Source organism: Rousettus aegyptiacus, unplaced genomic scaffold (genome assembly GCF_014176215.1).
Source record: "Rousettus aegyptiacus isolate mRouAeg1 unplaced genomic scaffold, mRouAeg1.p scaffold_m13_p_17, whole genome shotgun sequence".
NCBI classification, from domain to species: Eukaryota; Metazoa; Chordata; class Mammalia; order Chiroptera; family Pteropodidae; genus Rousettus; species Rousettus aegyptiacus.
This window is the reverse complement of record NW_023416292.1, coordinates 40,308,409-40,320,354: the sequence shown is the minus strand read 5'-3', so window position 1 is coordinate 40,320,354 and position 11,946 is coordinate 40,308,409. Positions and strand designations below refer to the sequence as shown.

Below are 11,946 nucleotides of genomic sequence, written 5' to 3'. Positions count from 1 at the left end.
ATTTTTATTAAACCAATAATATTAAACTATTTACCAAAGATTTACCTAAGTAATATGAACTCAAATTCTCAAACCATTTAAGTTAGTGTCTATAATAGTATATATTTTAGTACATTTAAATTATTAGAAGATCAATTTCCTTACTTTCTGGGAATTTTAAGCATTACATAGGCTCGCTTATCTCTAAATCAATCCAAACAGATCTCTTTTAAGAGATGTTATAATCTAATTTGGTAATACGATCTAGAGGAAAGAAAATATTATCCAGTCACAGACACACAAATGTGTATACAGACCCAGTAGAGAGATTATATCTTCAATAAAAATATTTCAACTTATTTTGAATTTGAATTTGAATTTGAATTTGAATTTCAGCCAAGCAGCAATAGAGAAACAGAAGAATAATAAACTAGATTATGTTCTACCTTTCACCCACAGAGGCAAGATTTCTATAAACCATTTAAGTCATTTACAAAGATAATTAACAGTTCAGACCATAAAACCATAAGAAGCTGGCATCAGAAGTCAAGCCAGTACTCAATAATAATAAAAATCAAATCCTTACTGTGCCACGAATGGACAGGAGTCTTGAACCGAGAACCGGAAGCTGGGCTTACTCTCTGATCCCTGGTTTGCTAGTGGTGCACAAAGGGCTTGAGGAGTCCTCATTGCACAGGTAGAGAGTCTGGGTAATTGATTAGTAGATGAATATCTTTGATTCTCAGCACTAATGATGCCCACTATTGATACCAAGCCCTTCACTAAACCTCTCTCCAGTGGAATGAATGATGCTATAAAAATCAGTCTAACTTAAAAAGCGAGGGTAATGATCATGACCTTGGATTTGGCAAGAAGGGTTTAATATCCAGAATATATATAAACACCTAAAACTCAACAACAACAACAAAACCCAAACAACTCAATTCAAGAATGAGTGAAGGACTTGAACAGACCTTTCTCCAAAGAAGATATATGACTATCCAATAACTACATAAAAAGATTAGTCATTAAGGAAATGTAAATCAAAACCACAGAGAGGTGCCGCTTCACACCTAAGTAGAATGGTTATAATAAATATTGGAAAGTAACAAGTGATGGTGACGATATTCAGAAACTGGAAGCCTCATGCATTGCCGGTTGAAATGTAAAATGGTGTAGCCATGGTAGTGAACAGTGTGGCAGTTCCTCAGAAATTAAACTTATTACCAGTTCCACTTCTAGGTATACACTCAGAAGAATTGAAAACAGAATCAAACAGATACTTGTACGTGAAGGTTCACAGCAGCATTGCTCATGGTAACCAGAACGTAGAGACAATCCAGATGTCTTTTGATGAGTAAATGGATAAATAAAAGGAGTAAAGTTCTGATACAGTCTACAACATGGATGAACCTTGAAAACATTATGCTAAGTGAAATAAACCAAGTAAAAAAGGACAAATATGTGATAACAGTTTTTGAAATATCTAGAATGGGCAAATTCAGAGAGCACAGAAAGATTGGAGGTGAGGGTGGATGAAGAGTTACTGAGAAAACAAAAATGGAGACTGGGACCAGTGGAAATATAGAGCTGACACTGGTCCATGGCAAGATATTGTGAAGTCCTGCCACCTTTGGAGTAGAAAATGTTTCTTAGGTACTAATTTTGCTGCCCAATTCATTGTGCTCTATTTCTCTTGACTTGACCTTCTAGGAGAGAGTCCTTTCTTTTTTATTATCTTCCTTGTCTATATCTGAAGTGGGCATTGAGGACTATGAACTCTTGGGAGGCTGAGCAGTGTCTGAACTCATTTCCTATCTACAGAAGGCTGGAGGCCAAAGGGGCATTTTAAGTCTTGTCCTTGCTCTTGGTTTCTTTGCCAGAACAATTATTTCATAAACACAACTGTCTTTTTATCTATTTGATTCCAGTGAGCTTCCTTTGCCAATAGCAAAGGTTCTTATCTTGGTACATCTCCATTTATCTACTTAATTCCGGGTATCTTGTACTCACCAAGCTTGATGCTACGGAGAGCAACACCTATTAACATTTGTTTTCTATTCTCTTCTCCTGGAATTGCAAACACACTAGGTTCATTATTCATGTTCCAAGTTATTGTAGGTGACAATTTTATCAAATAGTCCAGCGCATTACAAAGATTGTCATTATTCCAGCTTCTAAAATCATCTCACTTACCCCTAGCCAATGCCACAAAAGTCAGTTTTCATTGTTAAAACAGACTCCATCTCTGAGCATTAGTTTCTGCATTAATTAATATATGCTAGGTTTTGTCAAAATCTCAATAACATATAATAACCAAGATTTATTTCTTGTTTATGCTGTATGTCTATTGCAGGTTTCTGGAGCTTTTATTTTACATTCGATGGAGCAGTTGTGATCATAAATATTGCCAGACTCAAAAGCAGAGGAAAGATTGTTCCAGAGGGTCACAAATTGGCAATTCAGTGCTGTGGCCCGAATGACACATAATGTTCTTACTATTCATATGGTCCTACTCAAGCACTAGAGAGCCAGGAAGTGGAGAAAGCAGGAAATATATGATAAACAGAATAATCCAACTGCATAGGAGCAGCATAATTAAATGTCCTCTAGGACTGGTGAATAGGGCCCAATGTCATTAGAATTGCAGTCCCTCACCCATCCCCAGACTTAAGAGGCCCTGACCAACTTTACAGCACAAGAACACACTGTGAACCTCTCTTCTAGTTGCCTACAAAAGAATCTGTGGTGATTTTATCAGATAACTACAAAGAAGAATCGTCAAACTTCCATTTACAATTGACCCTGACTCTGAGATAAAACCAATTTCTTGATGCCCAGACCACCAAGTTACTCCACCGATCAGTGACTTAAGAGCATCAGGAGATGACTGAAGCTTTCAACAGAATCAACAAGCTCCGTGGGGCAGCGATCATCCAGGGTAATTTTCTCCAGGTGGTTCTGAATGTATGGCCTTGCTTCCATGAAACTACCCTTTAACTCTCTGTCTCAAAGACTACTTCGTCCAAATAACAGGAAAAGCCTCACAGAATCCCCTCTTAGCTAAAGGAGGAAATGAAAAGCAAGTTCATTTCAAACTGGTCAGATAGATGTTTTATAGTGTTAAACTCTACAGATCCACCTCAAAGCAAAATGATCACGACTGCTGTTGATGAAATAGAAGTGACCTCATTTAACTACTCTTAGAAGTACATGATTGACAAGTAATCTTTCTTTGCACTAAAGAAGTAACAACAACATGCCAGATTCAACTAATTTGGCAGCTTGAAAAAGCAGACTGTCCCCTCCACCTGCAGCCTTCATGAGCTGTGATTTCAATTCAACAGTTTTAAGAACTAATTGAGTAGCGTGGGTCCCAGGCCTGGCTGGTCCCAGGTCTGGCTGTGATCCAGGCTCAAGTCTACGAATAGGACCTAGGATTTAGAATGTTTCATTAGTGTAGTCGAGCGACTGCACCTAAAATATGTAAACATAAGTCAGCTCATTGTAACATGCATGTGTGGCTGAAGGCCACTATTGTACCCTGATACATGTGGAGCCACGTGGTCCCCTGGGAAGCAGAAGAGGAACAGAAGCAGAAGCACGCTCCCCTGAATAGAGCTGTACTCCCCACAATAGAAATGTGCTCCTGGCAGTAAAGTTGGTGCCCGCTGTTTCATTCTCATGTCAGCCTCTCGTGCATTCTTCCAACTGGGCGGCTCACCACCAAAACCTTCCCTTCTCCATCAGCTCGGCACTGACAAGTAGGAACAAAGTGTAAGTGACACCTGGAAACCTGAGGTTTAATTCTCTAAACACTGAAAAGTTTTGTATTTTAACTGTTTTGAACAGAAATCTTAAAAATATATATCACCATAGTCCCTGCTCTCTTTCTTCTTTTTTTTTCTTATTAAGTCTTAAGCCATCGAAGTCCCAAAACTACCAGGCTTGGCTCTGCCTGAAGATACTGATTGAGGATTATTACTTTGTATGCACGGTGCTCGCTGTGTCAACTGCACCCAATATAATTTTATTTCTTCTTAATTTCTCTGGGGCACCATTGGAAACTAGTTATTGTGCAATATTATAATGCTCTCATGCTTTCAAAAGGGCTGCTGGATTTTGCAAATAAAAATATAGGCTACCCAGCTAAATCTGAATTCTGATAAATGGTGAACTATTTTTAGGATTAGTATATCCCAAATATTGCATATACTAAACAGTTATTCATTGTTTATTTGAAATTTAAATTTAACTAGGCGTCCTGTGTTTTAATCTGGCAACCCTAATCAGGTCCACTGAGATACATAGGCCTGTTTGGCTTCGGCCATCTTTTGATCTGCTGCTCTCATTTATGTCTTTAGGGAGCCAAAACTTTGCCTTTCAGATCTGTTATGACAGAGAGGCCAAAGCTGGTCCTGTGCCCTAGTGTCCTCAAGTTGCTGTTTTTCTCTCTTCCTTTATGGCCATTTCTAATCTTTACTGATACTTTTTATCCCTATTGCTACTTTTGCTGTCTACCACCTTTTTCCTAAACTGTGCTCATTTCTCTTCTGTACTATTTTTTTCTTCCTAAAGGCAGTGTTTTAAAGCACAGACTTTAAAGGCGGAAAAATTAGGATTTGTACCCCAACTTACCTTTCAGTAGATATGGGAACTTTAATAAGTTACCTAATGTCTGAAAGCCTCAGTTTCTCCTTCTATAAAATACAGGTCTTCTGTAAAATACTAATGTCTACTTTATAGGGCTGTTGTGAGGGTTAAATGAGATGATAAGGGCAAACTACACAAAAATACAATTCTTATTAGATTGTTATTATTTAAAGAGCTTCAGGCTTTGGATACCGATTCGACATCTTTGAATGTGTTAGATGCCTAGAGTTGCAATTTAGGCTCTGCTGACATTCTTTCTCAGTAAGCTTTTGTACTGTCTGGCTTGTCTGTAACATTATCACCAACCAGTTCAGTTTAGTTGAGGAAATAATGTGTTAAGTTTCTACTATGTGCTAAGCACTGTGGTAGGGGCTGAAGATTCAGAGATGAATAGGATAGTACTGCCCTTAAGGAAAGTGTGGGGCCGAAATGGTAGATATAAAACAAGTACAATGAATTAAGTAGATTATGTAGATATTCACAGGATCCTTCAAGGTGCTATGTGACCACAGAGAAGAAGTTCAGACCCCTGAGAGGAAGGGGACAAGAAAAGTCTTCGAGTTTGTATTAATATCTGAGCGGAGAATTAAAAGATGAGTGGGGCAAGCTATAAACAATATGAAGAAGCGGTACAAATGTATTCTATATTTATTCTATACTTAGTGACTAGCATAAGGAATAGGAATAGGTATTATAGATGGTACATACAGGGAAACACAAAGCAGCAGTTCAGAATTATTAGAGTATAAATTGTAAAGCTAGGAAAAGCTAATGAAAGTATATTAATTTCTTTTGGTTACCAGTTTTGGGGCTCATATCTTTAAACCAATTGTAGATCTCATACATGGCCCTCTATTTTCATTGTTGCTTTTATTTGCATAGAATCATTTTTTATTTCATGCCCATCCAAGATGCTAAAACACGTTACTGTTTCATAAGTAATTCCCCCTCTCATTTTTCTCATTTTAAAGCTTACCGGACAGTCTAAAATGTCTTTCTTTTCTCTCTAAAAAAAAAAAAAAAATGTATTAATGTCATAAAGTATATTTTTCCTGCTGGTGAATTTTTAAAATATTTTAAATCTTTCCTTTCACAATCACATTTATTTACCAAGAACCTATTTTTTGAATGAATGAAATGAATATTCTTAGAATATTGCCTAGCTATTATTATTATGTATCATGCAAATTTTAGTTTCAAAATATTTGAACATTGAGATTTAATATATATTCCACCATCCAGGAATTTTCCTCAAAATCTTATTACAAAAAAATTTAAAGCCAGTTAATCTACTCTAAGACAGCTATTTAATTCTATTTTTCTGCACGTTCTCTTTTTTTCCGGCTCTCTTGGACATAGTTTTTATCTTTTGCAATAAAAAGAGACATAGGCTTGTTTTATAGTGTTGGAAAAGAGTTGGAAAAAAACCAAAACCAAAACCAAAAAACAAAAAAACTCAGACCAGCGAGAAATCAAGCAGCACCCAGAAGTTTGGAGAAACTCAGTGTTATTACGCTAGAGGTCCCAGAAGAGCTAGTGCTCTGAAAATCTAGGCCCTGAGCTTAAGGGCAATTTCACTTTTATACCCACGTTTTTACGGTTGGCATGGGCTGATTTATAGACCCCTGAAATTGCTACGGGCTACGGGAAGTTACAGAGCATGGGATTTTCTAACAAGCACTAAAGCAATACATCTTAAGGGGCGGGTAAGTTCTCAGTTGACCCCAAGATCTTTGGCCTATGCAGCAAACATGTTTACAGCAGAACAAAGAACTGATTGGAAATGTTGGCCACTTAAGTGAGAAATTCCTCTTCAATAGCAGCATTGTGTTAAAAGGAAGTCCTACTAGTGGATGATCAAACTAAACTTATAATATTAATTGCAGCCTGTCAATCACCAGAATGGGCTGCAGTGGTTGGAGGGTTTCCAGTAAAGATATTGGAAGGCCTTTTAAAAAGTTTGAAAGGTATTCGTGAAGCCAGGAAGGGATCAGTCCTTTAAAACCCTGAGAGTCTCTGATCCCATTTGCTCTTCCCCCTCCCTTCCCCTCTTCTGGTTAATGGCACTAGGCCCATTGGTGTCGCCGCTTAGGACCCTGCTCAGCCTCAAGGGCTGCCAGGAAGGGAAAAGCGATCATTTGCAAATGAACAAGCCTTCTTCCAGGCTACTGGGTGGCAGCCTGTGCCAGAGCAAACCTCGTTGGTTTTTAGTATCAGTGGCTGGCATTTTTAGAAGCGGACTGTTTCTTTCCTGAATCCGCCTCCTCCACTCCCTCTCATGGTCTTTGCCCTAAAGGACTTTGCCTTTCCTTTCGCAAAGGAACACCCCGGCGGGCACCCAGGACACCCAGGCACCCTCCGCAGCAGGCCAGCCCCGCAGAGGCCCGCGGCGGGAGTCGCTCCGTCTTGCCTCGTACCCGCAGGCCACAGCTAAGCGGGAGGCAGTGCCCCGTGCGGTGACGCGACGGTGAAGCCGGCTCCGGGGGCTGCTCCACCTGCAGCCCAGGTGCCACGCCTTGGGGACAGAGCTGGCAAGCGCCGAGTCGGGGCCGCCAGACCGGAGCCGGGAACGGCGTTTGCCCGGGCCGAGGCGGAAGCCGGAGCATTTGGGGGACGGGACCGCGGGAACCCGGAAACGCCTGGGCCGTGCGGGGCTGGCGGCAGCGACGGCGGCGGCGGGCGGCGCTGCGCGTCAGGGGTCGCGGGGGACCCGGCGGGCGCGGCAGCCTGGGGCGCCCGGCGGAGCCGAGCCGCCGCCTCCCGAGCGCGCAGCCGGCCGAGCTGCACGGAAGGTGAGCGGGGCGTGGTGCGGGGAGCGGCGGGCGACGCGGCCGGGGCGCGCGAGGCTGCCCGGGTGGCCGAGACGCTCTGGTTGGAGAGGCTGATGCCAAGTCCGTCTGCATGACCAGGACAGTGCCGGAGACCTGAAAGCCTCGCTGAGGAGGGGTGGAAGTGAACGAAGTGACACGTTGGAACTCCGAGGGACGACGTGTGGAATGTGCTGGGTGGAGGAGGAAAAAGGGCCCGAGAAAAGGGGTGTGTCAAGCGAATGAAAACGGCAGGGTGTCCTGAGACCTCGGGGGTGCAGAGCGAAGTGCGGTGGCCTAGGCAGGCGGTCATTCCTTAGGGAACCTCCCTTGGGCTCGCTCTCCCTCTCGGTGGCGCGCATCCACCAGACTGGCACCCGCGCTCGAGAAGCCGCAGGGACTTCAAGAAATGGTAAGGCTGGCCCTGGTAAGGCCAGTGCGGAGAAAGGGCGGTCTGAGGCCAGGTGGGATCCTTGTCAGAACCAGAGGTAGGTGTGTCTGTGTTGCGGGAGGGTTTTAATTAACATATTTGTTTAAAGCAACTGAATACCTCTCCCGAACGCTGGTTCAAAGGAATTAAAGAACATTAAATGTAGCAATGGTCTTGCTTAGTAAACCACTTACATTTCATTATTTTGTAGTAGAACTCTTTTATTATGTTCGATGATATGCAGTATTTGAAAATGGAAGCAGAGTAAAGTTTTTTTTTTTTTTTTTGTTTTGGAATTAGTATTCAGCTTTGGTAAGGATGAAATTTGGTACACTTTCTCATTCGGTGCTCTTATTCACTTTCACTGGTAAACTCAGGTTGTTTCCTTTAAGGAAATTACTTCTCAATTTACATTTCTAGTCCTAACTTTCCTTCTAAGTATTGATGCTGCTTCAGCAACTCAAAGTTAGTTCTTCCATTTCTCCTTCCCACTACCTCTGTGTTACCACTGGCTGTTCCCTCTTATTTGCACAATAGCAATGGCTTCCAAACTAGACTCAGCCCGTCCCCCTTCCAGTCACCCAACCTCCACACTACTTTTTAAAGCCAGAGGTCTTAAGCATTTTTTGGCTATTCTGTCCTTAGAAATACTCAGTGATTATTGGCTCCAGAATAAATTTAAAATTACTTAGAGTGTCATTCAAAGCTCTTCAAAATTTGGAGCTCTCCATGGTTCCAAACAGACCAATATCTCTTTAAAAAAATTTTTTTAACTTTATTAAATTTATTGGGGTGACATTAGTTAAAATTATATAGGTTTCAAGTGTACAAATCTGTAATACAGCATCTGTATATTGTATTGTGTGTTCACCACCCAAAGTCAGATTTCAATCTGTCATGTATATTTGACCCCCTTTGCCTTTTTCTACATCCCCCTCTTTTTAAAAAAACTTATTTTATCTCACATATCCTAATTTGTAGCCAAACTGGAGTAGTTATTTTGAAATGTAATTTCTGACCATGCTCTGTGCCTGCCTGCCTTGCTCTTTGCTTACATTCTTTCTTCCTGCAAGGAACAACTGACTTCCTTACCATCTTTGTAAGAATTCTTACTCTTTAATGCCACCTCCTTCTTAAGAAGCTTTCTGAAGTCTACCATTAGTCCAAAACATTTGTCCTCGTGTGTTGGGCTTTATAAATCTTATGATACTTGTTACATTTCCATTGTACTATGGTTATTTGAGAAATTTATCACTACTAGAATGTAAGTTTTTTAAAGCTTGTAACTGTATCTTTTAAATTTGTTTAGTACTTTAGTACATGAACACAGTATTATGATGTATTAGACCCTTAATAAATAATTGCTACATTAAATCCTATAATGAAATAATAAAAATCTTTCAGCACTCCTAGAGGCAAGGATAAATCTTATGTTGTAGAGTAACCTTATTTCAGATTTTTAATTTTTAATAATCTTATATTTGAAAGTGCTTTTCTGTTCCATATTTTAATCATTCATTTAATTCTAGTAATAAATCTAGTTATTATCACCCCTATAGGGGAGGAAAAATAATTTTCCCTCTACTCTTTTGAGTTCTTTGCTCAGACTCCTATAATAAAAGATAGATGAATGAGAAAAATACACAGAAGTTTATTAACATGTATACTTCTGAGGAGGCAAATACTTTTCCTCTCACGTTCTAAGTTCTTCTAGCTGAGCTAATAGTCAAATCAACAGTCAGCTAAGAGAAGAAAAACAAAATTTTAATATATGCTCTCAGAGAATTCACTTAAGCGTGATATAAGACATTTCTGGACAAAGGAGAAAAGCACAGAAGGAGTATTGGATTTCAGAAGTGAGAGAGAGCAATTTACAGCTAGTTGAAGAAGAGTGCACGATACGTGGCAGGAACATTCTTGCGTGGCAACTCAAACAACAGGTCAGGGCGTCTCTAGCTAATAGGCACCAGCCTTATGTCCTCTTATTTACTGTTCTTAATTCACATTAGGCCAAGGCCGCATTCTAAGATTCCTTCCTGAAACAGGTTTCTGTGTCTGATTCTCTTGGACAAGAAGGGGGGTGGGTGGTCAAAGGTTCTTTCTGAGTCTTTTTTTTTTTTTCTTAATAAACACCTTAAAATCTATATCTCCCAAAGCAGCTTCAGCGTAGCAAAATTTTGGTTCCCTTTATTGCAGATCAATATGAATTGGTAGCTTAACATTAGATTTTAACCTCTAAAAAGCTATTGTATCAGTATTCTTTCTCAGTTCCGGAAGCCAGAAATCCAAATCAGTATCACTGTGCTGATATCAAAGTGTCAGTGGGGCCATGCTTCCTCTGGAGGCTCTAGGGAAGAATCCATTTCTTTCCTCTTCCAGCTTCTGGTGGCCCGCACTTAGTTTGTGTGGGTACATTACTCCAGTCTTCAAGACCAGCATCTTTGATTCTCTCTCTGCTCTATCTTCGCATTGCCTTCTCTTCTTGTGTATCTATATTTTCCCCTTCTATTTCTAATAAGGACACTTGTGTTGGCATTTGAGGCTCATTTAGCTAATCAAGGATAATATTTCCATCTCAAGATCCTTCAGTTAATTTCACCTGCAAAATCCCCTATTCCAAATAAGATAACGTGTATAGGTTTTAGGGATTAGGACTTGATATTTTTCAAGACCATTATTCAGCCTACTATAATCCTCAAGCATATTTTTATGTCTGGTCATGTGCTAGGATATAGAGATGTAAAAATATATAGAATATAGGATCCTGAGACCCTGTAAAATTGTAAACTCAATGTTTTTATTTTTTTTTATTTTATTGGCTTTTTATTTCAGTCTACCACAGTATCAGACTGGATTTGGGTTTAAGAAATGTTGACTTTGTACCTAAACAAGATAAGTTGTTTTAGGGCGACAGTCATAGAATCTTTCAATTTCTGTCCTTGGACCTTGGACTGTGAATTTGGGCCTCAGGTTTATTATTTTCTTAAAGTTTCCTAACTGACTTAGAAGCAACCATCGAAAACCATTTTATGCCTATTTCCAGTAAAATGTTTGTGGCAGCCACTATTTGATCAGTCTTGATGACAGGTGATAATTTAAGTAGTATTTCCCTTGGCCTGATGAACTCTCATTAGGTCATTAATGTTTTTAAATCTAGTCAGATCAGAAAACTGATTCTAGATTTCTAAAGTTATGGCACTTTTACCCTGGGACCACATTTGGTACCAACTATATCAGTTGGGTTCAATAGAGAAGCAGAATAAGGGATGTAAAATAGTAAGAAGACATTTCACAATCGTGGGAGAAGCAGGGGAAGTAAAAGTCAAAGAAGAGAGTGTTGAAGTTTAGTGAAAGTGACTAAACCCTTCTGAAAGACTGATGTGGGTAGACAAGTCAGAGCTTTCAAAGGAATCTACGAGCCAGCGTATTCTGCAGCCAGAGTAGGAACACACAGTGGTGCTTGTAGAAAAATTTATAGAAAGCTCTGACCTCTGCATAGCTGTCTCTTGATGTCCACAGTCAGGAGTCCAGTGGAGAGCCTGGGCCCATTGCTTCTCAGTAGGGTCAGCAGTTGGGAGGAAGAGCTGACCTAGAGCAGGGAAGAGTGGGGATAAACTGGAACCTGTCGGTACCTGTTTCACCACTCTTAACCCTGACAGACTTCTGAGAGTAATGGCTCTTGCTTCACTTCTGCCTTCCAAATCTTGTGCAGATTTTTTTAGCCAGACTATTTTTTGAATGATTTGAATACACGTCTTCCATGCTAGAGGAGCAGACATTTGTCTTATTCATTATGCACCCAGTGCTCATCACAGTGCCTGACCGTAGTAAGTTTGTATTAAATATTGATGGCAAGTTGTGGAGAGTTGTGTGGTATCTATTATTTCTGCCTCCAGTCTTTTAAGTCTTAAACATTTACTAATGATAAATGTCTCTGGACCTTACCTGGCTTTTACACTACTCTCTTAGAAAACTTTAACTTTCTTCATAGAAAACTTTAACTTCTGCCTTTGGCTCTAAGTGGCCGGAAATGATCATAGCACAAAGTACTAGAGCAGGAAAGCACAGAGGTGGGGA

General features: G+C 40.2%; 1 protein-coding gene across 1 annotated transcript in view; it reads left to right on the top strand.

The window, feature by feature from the left end:
• The first annotated feature begins 7,125 nt into the window (after nucleotides 1-7,125).
• Nucleotides 7,126-11,946, top strand: part of SLC35A3 (solute carrier family 35 member A3) — a 42,211-nt gene continuing 37,390 nt past the window's right edge. The window contains exon 1 of the mRNA XM_016133503.2: nucleotides 7,126-7,424. The gene's annotated coding sequence lies outside the window, so the exon portion shown is untranslated. The remainder of the gene's footprint in view (nucleotides 7,425-11,946) is intronic.